Genomic DNA, 12,264 nt, shown 5'->3' with positions numbered 1-12,264 from the left:
GGTTTTGGCATGCGGAGGAATAAGACATAGATCCTGGAGCATTAATGAGAGAAATAAATGTAAGAAAAGATATCTTTCAGCCAGCAATTGGAACTGCAATAACCCTCACACCATAGGTCGTAACAAGAATAGAGTAACACTGGATTACCGGCCCAAACTCTACTTCCAAAAACAACTTTAGCTCTTCCATTGTGTATTGTATTTGATCCATCTCTCAATCGTCCAACCTGGAAAACGCAAGTGGTTATCATTAGATTGCACAAGTCACCAGACAAGCTCTTCTGGGCATCGATGTGCAACTAAAAACACTATCAATCATTTCAAAATCTGAGATAAAATGTTTATCACTGCCCAACAGACTTTTTTATGTACTATTATAAGTTAATAACTTCATTTAAAATGCCTCAACAAGTACTAAGAAGCTAATGATTATCCAAATTCTAACAAATCTCTGCATTAAGCAGTTTTTAAATTCCAATTTCGCAAAAGAAATTGACATTTATATTCACCCATCACAAAATCATGAACTTAAAACTTCAGTGTCAGATGCAACAAAGTAAATTTGGACACAATCAGAAATATGGATTACGCAATGAACCAGCTATAAACCCAGAGATACAGCACATATGCAAGGAGCAGTGTGAAGTCATACCGCGTGTGATTCTTCACAACTTGTCTATGGTCGTTTGGGGCGATATGTATGGTTTTTTTCTCATGGACCAAATCCAGATACGCTGAAACTGCACTGGTATGCCAAACTCATTTGCAACCTCCTTCTGTTAACCATTTCCGAATTAGGAATTCTCATAATTAATAAAATTGAATTCAGAATACTTTGCACTCAAAGTCACCAATCTTCCATAAGCCAAAAATGAAGAAAAGATAAGACATAAATGAACTTCAGCCTGTACTGGTGTACCTTGACAAGATTAAAGGGTGTTAGATTCAGAATACGGAACCTATGAACTTTGTTATGGTCGACAAGGCCAAAATATGCATCCCTTCCAATTTGTTCTGCCAGGTCCTTATCTCGAGAAACCTAAACATATCCATAAATTTCGCAATAATAATTTAATGTACACCAAATGCTTGTACTAGCTCATTCGAACAAGCAATGGTGAAAGCCGGATACTGGAAAGCTTTACCTTAATAGTAGTGTAGAGGTGTGCTTGTGCATTACATCTTTCAACCTCTTTCTTTTCTTGTCCTTTCTTCGACCTTATCTGAAATGAATCAACGAAAGTTGGTTCAGCCTCTTAGTTGGACAATGAAATGAAGAAATTATGCTTGATGTACCATTACCCTTTGATGTTCGGCTATGTCTTTCTCGTCCACGTTGTACATTATTTTCTCCCTATAACTGTCCCGTATATACACAAGCATGTATGCATTTGAGTATTTTGTAAGGCTGAAAGAAGTACTATTAAAGCGAGAATTGGTCCGTTGCAACTCTTGGGATTAGAAGACAACAATAAGTCAGTTTACAATTAAGTAACTTTAAAATTAAGGATGACTGGAGCAGTTGGGAAACAGCCACAACAATTAACTACCTCTTCACCACCATACTGCTCTTCTAAAGCCCTTTTCACATCCTCTTTCGTCACACGTTCATTATCAAACTTGTACCTAAAACATGAGAGGACAAATTGCATCAACGGACAAGTTATCGACATAGATGAAATGCATGCACAATAACACTGATAGTCATGCATAAAAATCCAAATAAATAAATACTCAACACCAAAGTAATAAATAAAAAATGCATATAACTAATTAAACATGTGCTTTCTTTACAGTTGTCAATTAGGCAGTCAGGTAAACCGAATTGTGGTGCCAAAATCTATGCGAAAAGCAATGTGAGAAATATAAATCACAAGATTCACAACAAAACCGACTCATTTGAACCAGAACGATAAACAAAAAAGTAAGAAGCAAAGTAAAAGAGCACAGAGCTTGGATTCCAGCAGTTCCATACCACTGGTCAGAGAGGATTGGCCTTATGAAAGCACAGTAACGTCCATCATGCGCCCCACCAATATGAACCAAGACACTGCAACAGTAATTAAGTATCATAGTAAGTAGCATTTCGCTAGGAATTTTTTAACACTATCGTTAAAGTTAGCGTGCTTTTTTAATCATCCAACCCAATCAACTACTATTATTATGGTTACCTATGAAGAGTGTAGAGGTTGCGGACACTCCTATCTGATTCAGGTGATAGATACATTCCATTCTCTCTATCAAGGTCAAGTTAAAGAGAAATTCATAGCGATCATTTACCTGCCAAAAACAAATAATACAATATTCTTACCATGATAGTTTATTTGCTTTCCATCTATGAAATATCATTATCACACCGAACAAACAATTGCAGCCCAAGAAATAAAAACGAATTTAATTAGTTTATATAATTTCAAATAAAGATAATGCAATAGATAGAGACAGTTCAATTTAACTCGTATGAAGAAAAAATGGTTCACGCTGCAGATATTTAAAAAAAAATTAAAAAATACCATTCAAATGGGTTATATCCATCTTTCAGAATGCACTAGTGAAACAAAAATTAAACTAAGAGTTGGATGAAACCATAAGGTGAGCTCAAGTCCTTCACTTGGATCAATAAATAATTTGAAGAAACATATCTTTGCATGCTACATTTGCGACTAAGATGCATGCTCTACATCTTCAACAAAGAATCACAGTTTCAACGCTTCATGTAAGCATAGATGAAGCTGAAGCTGAAGCATGTAGATTAGTTCCGTTACAGACCTTAACCACAGTGTCCCGCACAAAATCATATTAAATCGCTTTAGCTGAAGTTGAAGAACAGGAGGGAAGTCAATAAACAGGACACCCTTCTTAGCAACCTGGAATAAGCAGACAACATAATCCTTGAGAATAATATTTTAAAAATTCACTATCGTGGAAAATGTGTAAGAATAGTGGCTTCAGCAAGCGGTTTAATGGAAGGAAAAACTGTGGACATCATTCAATCAGAAAGTAAAACATAACATGCACGACCCCACATATGTTTTAACAACCATACATTAAAAATCTCAATGGCTTAGGAAATAATGTAAAACCACTAGTAAAGTGGTTTGTGGAAGGAAGCAACTAAGAGCAAACTCAGATTAGAGTTACTGTATAAATGCAGTCAACAATAGAAATTCAGTAATATAACCTGCAAACCATATTGTTCGGCACGGTATTTATTGTCACCCTCAAGATGTTCAACTGTCACATACTTATCGAAAGAATCATAAACATCCCGACAGCCTTTTACATCAAGCTGGAGGTCTGCAAAGCAATAAGAAGAAACCAGTAGCATGCACTGACATTCATGAAATACTTCCAACTCATAATAAATGAAGTTTGTGCCAAGAAACGTTACCATAAAATGACTCTTTTCCTTCGGATTTGTAGTGCACATTGATGCAGTCAGTGTAGTTCATGTAATGTCCTTCAAATAACTGCTGTATTGTACCCTCCACAACAGTTCCCTGAACCAACATAACAATTATAAAAATTGTAGGTGAAATGAAAATTAAACTCATGGTCAAAATGAAACATTCCCATACCTTCATTTTATCTTCAAGCTTTTGACTAAGAAATTTATTAAATTCATGGACGTCATGTTTCATGAACAAATAATGTGTATCCCACCCAAAAGACTTGGTCAATTCTTTAGTTGCAACAATGCTGCCACTGTATTGAAGCTTATAGAATAAACGTTGTAGTACCAATGGGATGCTTCCTGAAGGCATGTCATTCTCAGTTGTTGGCATATGATGCACAGCCTGGTAAGTAACTCCAAAATTAAGATTTTTTCATATAAAATTCACAAGACAATTTGGCTTACAATGACAACAGGAGATCACGTAAACTACCTTTCTAAAGTATGGTATATGGTAAAACGTCTGGAGTAGAGAATTCATATAACCACTTTGCCGCTGATTCTCAAGCCCAACATAACCAGTTTCCTTTTTTGAGTCACATGACTGATAATTAAGAACCTTACGGACAGTAACTTTCGCTTCAACCATAACTGTATCGTTCATCAGATATCCCCTACTCGGGTCATAAAGATCACCAAGAGGCATGGATGAAGTGAATCCCCAGTCACTTTCTCTTGCATTGAACTGGTGTTGTGTGTCTGCAACATCATACAACAATCAAATGATTAAAGATTGTTGGTTTTTGGTTAAACGCATTAATTCAAATTATTGTTCTGCAGCATGAGCCACACCAACAAAATAGAATCCATTGCCAGCCCCACTACATTTGGTTCTGGCCTAGAATATTTGTACTTCACAACTCTAATTTTAACAACGTCGCAAGTCCCACTTCAAGCTCATCACTTAATAAATTGAAACCCTTGATTTAGTATATTCAGCCCTTTCATTACCCAGAATTTAATCTGCCCATTATTTTTTATTGCACGTTTTACAGTTAATTTATTTAACATCTAGATGCCTATAGAAGAACAAATCTATTGCATTTGAATACATTTCTATCTGTTAGTACGTTTTACTCCACAATTTTTCTCAATTTTTTTGTCAAACTTTAAAAAAATTCCAAAACAATGTCACGATGGGCAGATGGGTATGCCATGGTGCGCGTTGCTGCCGTTTGCCAAGATGTTAGAGAGGAAGGGATGGAAGAAGTTTTACTTTATTGTTTTGATGTTTCAAGGAGTAAAATTGGAATTAAAATATGATAATAAAAGAGATTAGGGTGATTACTTATAGATTGATTGCGTTCAAATGGCATCGCCCAAGAACCATGAAGTTGAAAGCTAGTGCGTTCACCCCGAGAATAATAAGTTCTAAATGAAAGCCTTAGGTTTAAATGACAACTGGACGACAACCAAGCAAAAGCACAACTTGAATTCGAAAAAGAAATAAGACTAATAATTAAAGAAATATACCCTTCTCTACTGAGTACTTGGTATCGATCTGATTAACTACAGCCAATCAAAAGTGCGCAAATCTTCTCCACCCATATGGCAATGTCCCAGAATCTGCTGCATCCAAATACATTGGTAACGCGTCCACTTGGTTTCCCTTGGGAAACATTATTATCCGGCTGATCAAACAAGGCAAAGCAATATAAAACCCAATTAGCGAGATACAATTATAAACCAACTAAAGGCGTACATGCAAAATCAACTTTGACATGTGGCTGACAAGGAAAATACCATTTAAAGCCGCCAACAACGAAGATGTCAGAGTAGTGGTTCTTGTTGTCCAACCTGATAAATTTCTCAATTGTCCAAGTGAATTTCATCTTTTGAGGATCCTCAAATGCATTAGTCTGCTCCACTTGAGCTACTCCCACCACACCAAATACCATAAATTTCAAAACGAAAAACGTAGCCGAAACCACGTAGCAGGTGACTTTTCACAATTAAATCCAGCTCGCAGGAAACCTAGGCGATCAGAAACGAAAAACGTAGCCGAAACTACGTGAAAAAAAATACCAAAGCGAAAAATGTAAAGGAAGAGTCGGTACGTACATCTGACGATGCAAGGGTAAGGATCGTAGTTTGTGTCACGCGATGAGCCGTCCGTTCAAGGAAGCTGAGAGACGAGTGAAAACTGTTGGGGCTTAAAAAGACTTCACTACTTTGGAGATGTTTATCTCACAAAGAATAATGTAATGCAGCGGAATTGATAGGCAAGTGAAAGAAAGAGCACTCAAAGTATTACACAAAATTTTTATTCACTCACAAACTAGTACAAGAGGAAACACTCAAACACTCTTAGAAGCTTTATTGCTTCTTCTTACTTCTTACTTGACACTCTCACTTTTTACTACTTGCTCTCTTAGTTGTTACATCACATAGCTTAGCAACTCACCTATTTATAGGCAAGGTTTGCTAATTTAGGCATTGCTAGAACTTTCTAGCTAATACTTAACAACCACACAATTTTACAAGATTCTAGATCTTTCTACAAAAAGCCTTAGATATTTATGTATGCATTCCACCAACTTGAATTTTCTAGAACTCTCTAGCATGTGCATGGATCTTTCTTTGTGTATGGGCCGGCTCAATTGTCTTGGGCCAAGACAAATTATCATTCAACATCCCCCCTAAATCTTGTCTTGTGATGCCGATTGAGTTCCTCAATCTGATAAAATCTTCTTGTTTGAGTGGCTTGGTGAATATGTTGGCGACTTGATCTTGAGACTTCACGTATTCCACTTGCACATCCTTTCTTCCAATGCACTCTCTTAAGAAATGATAATGGGTATCTATGTGTTTGCTCCTGTCATGGAATACTGGATTCTTTGCTAGAGCTATTGCAGACTTGTTGTCGACATAGATCTCGGTTGGCTCTTCTTGTGGCATGCTTAATTCTTTCAGCAAGTTTCTCAGCCAGATTGCATGGCAAACGCATGCAGTGGCCGCTACGTATTCAGCTTCACAGGTAGATAGTGTGACAATAGGTTGCTTCTTCGACATCCATGTGAATGCAGTGTCTCCCATGAAGAACACAAATCCAGTAGTGCTTTTTCTATCGTCGGAATCTCCTGCCCAATCACTATCGCTATATCCAGCAAGTTTGTAGTTATCAGAACTTGAATAGAACAAGCCAAAGTTAACAGTACCTTTGAGGTATCGAAGAATTCTTTTGGCGGTCTTTAAATGTGTAGTTGTGGGATTCTCCATGTAGCAACTGACTAATCCGATGGCATAGAGAATGTCTGGTCTTGTGCAAGTCAAGTAGCGCAAGCTTCCAACTAGACTTTTGAAAAATGTTGGATCTTGCCTTTCTCCTTTGTCATGCTTGGTTAGTTTGACTCCACATTCCACTGGCGTGCTTATGGGCTTGCAGTCGTCCATTTTGAACTTTTTCAGTATCTCCTTTATGTAGCTTTCTTGGGAGATGAAAATGCCTTCTTCGTTCTACTTGACTTCAATGCCTAGGTAGTATGCCATCAGCCCAATGTCCGTCATCTCGAAGTCATCACTCTCTTGAACTCTTCAAACATGCTTGGATTACTCCCGATGAAGATTAGATCATCCACATATAAGCACACAATAAAAATATCTCCATGTTTGACTTTGACGTAGAGAGCATGTTCATAAGGGCACTTGATGAAGTTGTTCTCCTGAAAGTACTTGTCGATGCGACTATTCCATGCTCGTGGCGCTTGTTTTAACCCATAGAGGGCTTTCTTCAGCCTCAAAACTTTGTCTTCATGCCCTTTGATTTCATAGCCTGACGGTTGCTGAATGTAGACTTCTTCTTCAAGGACTCCATTTAGGAAGGCGGACTTCACATCCATTTGTTGAATCTTCCAACTGTTTTGAGCTGCCAAAGAAATTAGTAATCGTATAGTTTCTAACCGAGCAACGGGTGCAAATACCTCATCATAGTCGATTCCGGCTCTTTGACTATAGCCTTTCGCCACTAGTCTTGCCTTGTATCTTTCGACCTCTCCATTGACATTTTTCTTTGTCTTATACACCCACTTGACTTCGATGGCTTTGTGTCCTTTCGGAAGAATAGCGAGTTCCCATGAATCATTTTTCTGGATTGCTTCGATTTCTTCATCCATTGCTTTCCTCCACTTAGTATCTTACATTGCTTCTTGGAAGTCGACTGGTTCACAATCAGCAAAGAGACAGAAAAGTGTAGGATTATCAAGTCTTTCAGCTACCTTATAGAGTTCTCATATACTTCTTGTGCGTGGTACTTCTCTTTCATTTAGGCTCCCATTTGACGATGCTGATGCTGGTGAATTACCATGATTGGTTGATGTTGGTGAAGCAGGTAGAGTAGTGGATTCTTGTTGAACCTCTCTTGCTTTCTCCATCATCCCTTGTTCATTCTCTTCTTCAAACTGAGGAAAGAAGTGAAAATCACCTGCATGCGGGCCAAAATCCCATTCTCCTTATTGAAGTTAAAAACAGAAAAGCAAAATGGGCTTTTAGTTTCAGAGATGGGTTTTGGCCTTGGGAATTAGATTAAGCTTCAAAGATTCATGAATCAGTAAAGCTGAGGAGTAAGATCAGGAAAGCATCGAAACTATTAACAAAGTGAAAACGAAAGCTCTCATTAGCAGTTGCAGAGGGAGACGACGGAGCGGTTGTAGACAAAGACGACGAAGCAGTTGCAAATGACAAGTTTGATTTTTGAGGTTCGAGTAAGGAAAAATAGGTAAATCCGAATTTTATACCCAAAATCGTTTTGTTTTTTTGTCGAACAGTCGTTTCAGTTTAGCTAATTTGAATCAATCACAATTATGTGCAGATTTGTTGAATTTTTTTTTTCTTCTAATTATCCTCTGATTTTAGTTTGAAACGTATCCGAACCGTAGGATACTCGTATCTCAACAGTACGATACGCGTATCTTGTCAGTAAAAAACACATCCCTTCACTCCGATACGTATCGGGCACGTATCCATGTGTATACTCTGCGTATCCGTATCCCCGCACGTCAAATACAGGATATGCTAGCTTTCCCCCGTGTCTATGCATCATAGCCCCTGACTTCTCAATCATCCCCACACCGTCGAATCGTTAACCCCTCCCCTCCTTACCCTGACTGCACCAACCCACCTCAACCCGCTTCCCTTCAACCCAATCGCCAACTCATCCCAACCTCTGACCGAGACCAAGCCAGGCACAACCACCAGTCTCCAATTGCAACCCGCGATCCCAATTTTGAGACACCAAGTCAATCTAAGAACGAAGAAGTTTCGAAACAAGCTCGAATGAAGTCTTTAACTCGGTCATTGCAGCTGATCTCCCTCTGGCTCTAGCCTACCCATGGTTGTCTCTCCTTGGCACGAATTGATTCTTCCTCATCACTAAACAAATGCAGCTTTTAATTTTTTGTTGAACAGCTTTTAATTTTTTCATATAATCATTTTGAAAATAAGTTTTAAATGATTTTAAATTAGATTTTTATATAGGTTTTAATAATTCATCCATGTGGCAATATTTAATTGACTTGTGGGTCTACATATGTGCCACATCACCACACTAACAGAAATTTTGAAAGAATTCTAACGGAATGACTACATTAATTTAGAACATCCATTTTCAGTGACTACATTGATTAATTTTCATTTTCAATGACCATTTTGATGGTATGAGTTAATTTTAGGGACCACTTGTGATATAAACCCCTTTTTTTTTTTTTGGAGTTCTAATGAAACAGTCCTTTCATTATTCAATCTTAATCAGAAGGACATTTTTTATACGAAAAAGTCTATAATAGGTCAAAATCTTTTCTTTATTTATTCTTATGTCATTATTTCATTATTGTAGCAAGGTCCACAATAATGTTGACATTTTTGGTATGAAAAGTCTATAATAGGTCAAGTTCTTTTCTTTATTTACTCATATGCCATTATTTCGTTATTGTAGAGGAGTCCACAATGATGTTGACATCTTCGTCTTGTTAAAATACATTATTTTGCATGATGCTATTCAACTTATGCTTCTTTCCATCTTTTGCTAATCGGTTGCCAACTCTTCTGCTTTTCATGCTTCCATCATATTGTCAATATTGTGCAGCTCCTTTCCTGTCAAATTATTTCAATATTGTTCATCTCCTTTTACTAGCTTTGCCTCTCATTTCCTATCTTATTTCACCTTGTAATGCATATTTTTCGTCTCTCCTTTGAAATTTTGGGGCTTCCAATATGGCTGATGACAGATTTTTAACTTGATGTAAATATACATTTCTTCTTCTTTTGCTATTAATATCATTTCATATCTAAAATCTTCAAACTCATCTAAGGCTAACATTTGGATCCCTCGAAATCTTAGAATATTTTTGTATAAAGGAGTCCACATGTGTAGGGAGATAGATGATAGTCTAAATGACTCTTCATTAAGCTATATGCCTAACTTTCTCCTTATGAATATGTACATACCAATATGGAGGACTACTAATAAAACTTATGCAAATTTCTAGTTGGGAATTGACTCTTCATTAATCTTCTGCTACTTTTATAAGCTGTTTAAGGAAATGATTCTAGTTGGGAAATATGGTTGATGAATATTTTATCAAGATAGCCAAACTCTAATAGTAAGGCTATGGTAACTTCTACTACATGATGCTTTTTCTGGTGCTCATAACTAAAATGACATGGTCTAAAATCTCTCATGTTAATCCTGGCTATAACTATGCTAACCTCTGGTTTACAAATACAACTCTCTGCATTATTACAAAAATATGGTGGATACATCTTTGTAATAATATTCATTCCTAGTTTTGGATCAAAGATAGACTGATACAAAGCATATTGTAATTGTAACTTTTTCATAGACTTTGATGCTCTACTCAGGATCTCATTCTGCATATCTGGTGGCATCAATTTTGCTTTTGAAATTTCTTTTAATAAGATATCATCTATTATTAAGTCTAAAGATAAATTCCTAAAAAATCTTTCATATCTTTCTTATTTTTCTTTGTCACTCAGATGCTGATGCTGCTTATTATTTTGATGTTGCTCCATTTGAGTATATTCTTCTAAGAGCTCAATCTTAATCTCTATCTCTCTTCTATGAGCTCATTAGCCTCTTGTTCTATGGGTTCAATAATCTTTTTTTCTTTATTCTTATGCTGATCGATTTCTAAACATATTTTCATTCTCTTTTCAGGATGTCACTTGCCTTCTGCTTTAATCTAAGAGATTGGAGTTCTTGGTTCATTTTGGTGAACTTTATTGGAGAACAATTCAAAAATAAATAAAAATAACAAAACTTGAAATTCTAATACTTTATGAACCAAAAATACTTGCTCTACAGAATGAAATACAAAAATAAATATAGTAATTAAAATGGTACTAACTTGATTCCAACAGGTAGAGGCTATAGCAAAAGCTATGTCCTTCAAACAGTATTTCTGTCTCATTTTTGTGCTTGTGGTCCTACAACATCTGCTCGATCAGGATACAACTAACTAATTCTACAACCCGCATCGGATTATAAAATTCTAGCGAATTGCTTTGTGTGTTTGCTCTTTAGAAAGTTTGTACGGAAGAGAAGGAGGAAGAAAAGATGATTCTACTTGAGAACTATGATTGCAAATATACTTGGGAACTATATTTTGACAATTTGTTCTAATTGTAAATACTTCATTATGTCAAAATAAAGAAAATGCTTCAAGTGAGTTAATTATTCCTAAAATTTCTAAATCTGTTGATGGTAATCTTGACTGTACATCACTAAATTTTCCTGATGAATATCTACAAACTTGTTCATCAGACTTTGGTTACTCTTTATGGTTTTTCTGGTATAGTATACCTACCCATCCTAATGATGAATCATTTTTATACAACTATTTTGTAATTATCATCTAATGGTAATGTTAATGACTTCAGTTTAGTAATTTCTTCCTTTATATTTTGAACTAATTTAATATTTTCACTATTATAATATTTTTGTTCTATTTTGCTAGTTTTAAGATGTAATACTGCTATTTTTCTTCCTAAATCAAGGATAAAATTTCTTGCATAATTTAACAATCCTAAAAATGGTTGTAACTGTTTTTTATCTTCTAACTTATCTGGAAATTCTAAAACTTTCTTGGCTATATAATCTTGTAATTGTATTGTACCTGACTTAACATATATTCCTTAAAATTCTATATCTTTCTTTTCTAATGTTATTTTATTCTTGCTAATCACAATTCTATTATTGATAAATTCTTGTAAAACTATCTCTTAGTGTTTTCTATGTTCATTTCTATTTTTACTATGTACTAAAATATCATCTACATAAACACTACAAAAAATTATCATATTTTTTGAAAGTTTGATCCATCTTTCTTTGGAATATCGATGGAGCATTTTTAAGTCCAAATGACATAGCAAGCCACTCGAAATGTCCTTCTGGACAAGTAAAAGTTGTCCACTCAATTGATTCTTCTGCTAATCGTATTTGCCAAAAACCTGATTTACAATCAAATTTACTAAAATATTTACTCTCTTGAATTTTATTTATAAGCTCATCATTATTTGGTAACTTTTAACTATCTTTATATGTATTATCATTGTATCTCTTGTAATTATAAACTAGTTTTGCCTTACCTGTCTTTAACTCTCAATGTTTTCTCACAATAAATGCTGTTGATCTATGTCTAGACTTAGATGGTCTAATTACTTTTAAATTTAACAACTCTTTTATTTATTGCTCAAATTCTTGTTTATCTATCAAACTACAAGGCATATCAGATGTCTTAATAGTTAAATGTGGATTAATAATATCTAATTTTGCTAAGATTTTATTTTTACTCCAA

The 12,264-nt window shown here is 35.6% G+C and overlaps 1 pseudogene; it reads right to left on the bottom strand.

The window, feature by feature from the left end:
- Positions 1 to 5,360, bottom strand: part of LOC103968078 — a 90,980-nt pseudogene extending 85,620 nt beyond the window's left edge.
- Positions 5,361 to 12,264: the final 6,904 nt, after the last annotated feature.

The sequence above is a fragment of a genome, unplaced genomic scaffold, assembly GCF_019419815.1.
Source record: "Pyrus x bretschneideri cultivar Hongxiangsu unplaced genomic scaffold, Pyrus_bretschneideri_v1 Contig53, whole genome shotgun sequence".
NCBI lineage: Eukaryota > Viridiplantae > Streptophyta > Magnoliopsida > Rosales > Rosaceae > Pyrus > Pyrus x bretschneideri.
Note: the sequence above shows the minus strand (reverse complement) of the source record. Positions and strands in the feature narration are given on the sequence as shown.